This window comes from Cucumis sativus, chromosome 4 (assembly GCF_000004075.3).
Source record: "Cucumis sativus cultivar 9930 chromosome 4, Cucumber_9930_V3, whole genome shotgun sequence".
NCBI classification, from domain to species: Eukaryota; Viridiplantae; Streptophyta; class Magnoliopsida; order Cucurbitales; family Cucurbitaceae; genus Cucumis; species Cucumis sativus.
This window is the reverse complement of record NC_026658.2, coordinates 11,410,407-11,414,265: the sequence shown is the minus strand read 5'-3', so window position 1 is coordinate 11,414,265 and position 3,859 is coordinate 11,410,407. Positions and strand designations below refer to the sequence as shown.

Here is a 3,859-nt window from a genome sequence, read left to right as displayed (position 1 = left end):
ATATTCCCATAAACTTTTCATAAATATTCTAAGATTCTAACAATAAAAAGTTCTATTTATTGCAAATTGTGACTGCTCTAATGTGCAGTTGTTTTCTGATTCAGATGATTGAGGACTTGGTGGTTCTCTCATTGCTGATGGGAGTACAAGCACTCATGTCATTACAGGAAATTTGCGGAAAACTCTAAATTTTTGTATTGCTCTCTTTTCAGGGTTAGTCTTGCAACCTTAGACGAACACTCTTCTATGTATCCTTTTGGCCTTTGAATACCGATAATCATCTCATTTGCACAAAAGTTAGCGATTCCATGCACACAAGGCCTTTGTCGTTATTCTTCCATTGCCTCGTAGTTGTGCTTAGGCTGGAAATTGTTGTGAACCTTCTAGATCTAAAAGGGCATAGTTTCTTATTCTACTACCTGTTTACTTTTAATTAAACATCAAAATCAATTCTTATGTTTGAGTTGGATTGTATCATGCTCTTCCTTCTCAGTTGTTTCTATCGTGATGGTGGGTAGTGGTTGTTAAGACAACCATTAGGCTAATTTGGGTTTCAGGCTTACTTTTCCCATTTTACGTGTAAAATGGCTCAAGCTCACTAATGAAAGATATTTGTTGGCTAGCTAGTGTTTTTATCCTCGATTTCCTTCTTCCCCTAATACATTATGTTATGGAATTTGTTAGATACCTAGATTAGTATAGGGTTGGGGTATAAGGGTAATTAGATATTTAGGAAGTTACTAGTAGTTATTGTGTAAGTGTGGTTACTAGTAGTTATTATGTAAGTGTGGTAACTAGGGTGGTTACATGTTATTATAAATGGAGGGAGGGTAAGTTGGGAGAATTTTGGGGAGTGATATAAGGCTTGGGTGAGAGTACTCAAGAGGGAGGGTTCCAAGTGCTTTATACTTGATTTTATTTTGTATTTTCTTATAGTTACATTATAATAAATTCAGATCTTGTTCTTGTTAGGAAGTATATGTCTCCAATATTATTTAAATACAGTAGAAGAATTAAAAAGGGTAATATTGACCCACACGAGAATATAGGAGAGATTATAGGAGGAGAAAATATCGGAGGAGATCTTTCCCATTAGTTTGTTTATAAAGCAAAATAAAGGGAGGAAAGAGGAGGGAGAAAGGGGACAAAATATTCCAAAGAAGTAGAGGTTGCCGTCTTTCGTGCTCGGGAGAAGTAGAGGGTCCAAGTCAAGTTCTTTTTATTGTATGTTTTGGTCATTTTCATGGTTGCGGTTTGTTCTTAGTTTTTCTTGTTCTTTGTTGTGATCCTCACTGGAATGTGCCTTTAGGAAGTAGATGTGAGTGATTTTTTATTCTCTATACTGTAATTCGTTGAGGTAATTCAATAAAGTAAGATACACTTGCCGTATATTTACAGTATCTTAACAAATTGGTATCAGAGCGTTTTAACATGGGAGAACAATAGAGCAGCACAAAAACGGATCGAAGAGAAGTTGGAGACCTCTGATAAGGAAATCTCGGGGATACAAGTGGAGTTACACAAGTTGCTGGCAATTGAATAAAACTTGTTATCCTTGCCAGAAAGCATCGAAAGACTGGTCATCTAGTTGGAAAAACAAGAACGGTTGCTAAATGCATCGAAGGAATAGCAGAAGGATGATTCGAAAATCTCTGGAAGAATGGAAGGATCGTCGAGCAAAGGACCAACGATTGAGAGTATCATCGAAGGTGGAGGTAAGACATTGAAGGAAATCAAGGTAGAAGGTAAAACAAACAACTTAAAAAGGGATGAAAACTCGAACGATCATAGCAAATTCAAGAAGGTTGAAATTCCTGTGTTCAGTGGCACTGATCTGGATTGTGTTTATTTAGAACGGATTGGAATCTTCAGGTCCATAAATCGATGGATTCCAAGAAGTTGCTCAATCCATAGAAGAATCGTGGAAAACGCGATTGCAACGGTTATACAACAAAGGTGAAGAGGATGGCAAAGAGTGACCAAGAAGAAACTATAGAGGAAGGTCGACGAGGATTACCTGTGAGGCTCGAAATGAAGACGCGAGTGGAGAAAATTTGTTGCTCAAAGAAACACAAAATGGCTGGTTGCAATGGACATCTCATGAAGTCATACACGGATCCAAGTCGATCTCTTCCTAAATTACGTGTCCCCTATCAAGTCGATGTTCTTCTGCTCGTTGTAAGACGGAGTTACGATTTGAAGCCGATTTTCTTTTCCAGTTGAGTCGCATTCAGTGTTGCTCTATTTACAGCCGCTTGATTCGTTCCGTGAACCATTGGGCTCATATTTGGGTAAGAACAAGTTATGGTTTTTGTTGGTTTCTTGGTTTTTGTTGAATGCTGCCATTGGATTTAATTGTTGGCGAAATGCTTAATTCTTGAAGGTACATCTTGATTCAGTGAGCGAATCCTTGATTTTCCAAAAGGTTGAAGTGGACTTGATTTTCCACTTCTTGGGTAAGTTGTGGAATTTACATATGGGGTAATTTGAATGGTTGAAACTATTTAGAAAGATGTTGATTTTATGATTGATTATGTTTAGGATTTGATTCATTGGATTTAGTAGATTGAAGAACTTGCATAAAAGTGAGGTAAGGATTTTATTTTCTACTGGACTCACCTATGCTTTTGAATTGTAATGTTAGTCACCTCTGATTGAGTAAATGTGTTGAGACAATATATATATACGTATGGATGTAGGTTTGGTGTTGAATGTATACTGTGGATGACTGAAAATATATATATACACATGGATTGAAGTAGACTTGATGTTGAATGCATATTGTGATTGTCTTGGAATATATATATGTGTGTGTGGATGTAGACAGGACGACAATTGTAGATTGTGTTTGTATGAGATGCGGATGTGAACTTGTGATTGTCGTTTAGACTGGGTGTACGTTATACTAAAGTATGACTGTGTGCTGGTGAACTGAGAGGCGTTATGACTATATAGTTTAATTGACTGACGTATTAGTATGTTACTGACAGACATTGGGCTAAAGTGAGATAAGTTGACTGTTAGAACGTTGAGTGAAAGAACTTTATATTTTGAAGTAACTGAAAGATGGTACGAATGGATTGAGGGGAAAAATTGTTAGCTTTTATTGGGATGTGTGCCTTGTAGGTGTCCCACGGGATCACCAATTATTCTGCACCTTCTGGAGCATTAGACTGATATGTGTTTCTGCAGAACACTACACTGAAATGTACGTCCCTCGGGCGTTAGACTGAAATGTGCATCCTACGGGATCACAAGACTGCGACTGTACAGGGTGTCCCAATAGAATGTTAACAATTTATTTTTCCCCTGACGGGACCAGTAGAGGGTCTCTTACTGGGTATTTTTATACTCACCCTTCTTATGTTTAATTTTCAGGCAAAGGTAATAAAGGCGGCAAACGGCGAGGGGCAGGAAGGAAGTGTGATTGCCATAGGAAATGTGTTATTTTGCTTCCGCTTGTTTTTTTTAGGTTTACGACGTTGTATTGAAACTTAGCTTACAAACTTTTATTTGTAAATAGTATTTTTTTTTAAGTTTTTGGAATATTTGAAAATCAGGCTGACTTAAAGTTGTTTTTCAGTTGGCTTACATTTCATTTTGTATCAACCAAAGTCTTTTGTCAAAAATTAACGACCTCGACTTACCTAGAAAAGTTGGGTCGTTATAGTTGGTCTTTGTTTTTGTTACTTTCTCAAATAATAAAGTATGTGTTCTATGGACTTAATTATTATAACTTATTTTGCCATTTTCACAAGTGTCCCTTAATTGTAATACATGTATATGTGACATAATCTAATCAAACTAACTCATAAATGGACTTAATCGATCTCATGGACCACAAATTCTTCAATTACTT

The 3,859-nt window shown here is 36.7% G+C and overlaps 1 long non-coding RNA gene across 1 annotated transcript; it reads left to right on the top strand.

Annotated features, from left to right (window-relative positions):
• The first annotated feature begins 2,254 nt into the window (after positions 1–2,254).
• LOC116403162 lies at positions 2,255–3,559 on the top strand. Its single transcript, XR_004215765.1, has 4 exons — positions 2,255–2,291; positions 2,384–2,456; positions 2,542–2,590; positions 3,379–3,559. It is a non-coding gene; the product is annotated as an uncharacterized LOC116403162 (long non-coding RNA).
• The last annotated feature ends 300 nt before the right edge of the window (positions 3,560–3,859 follow it).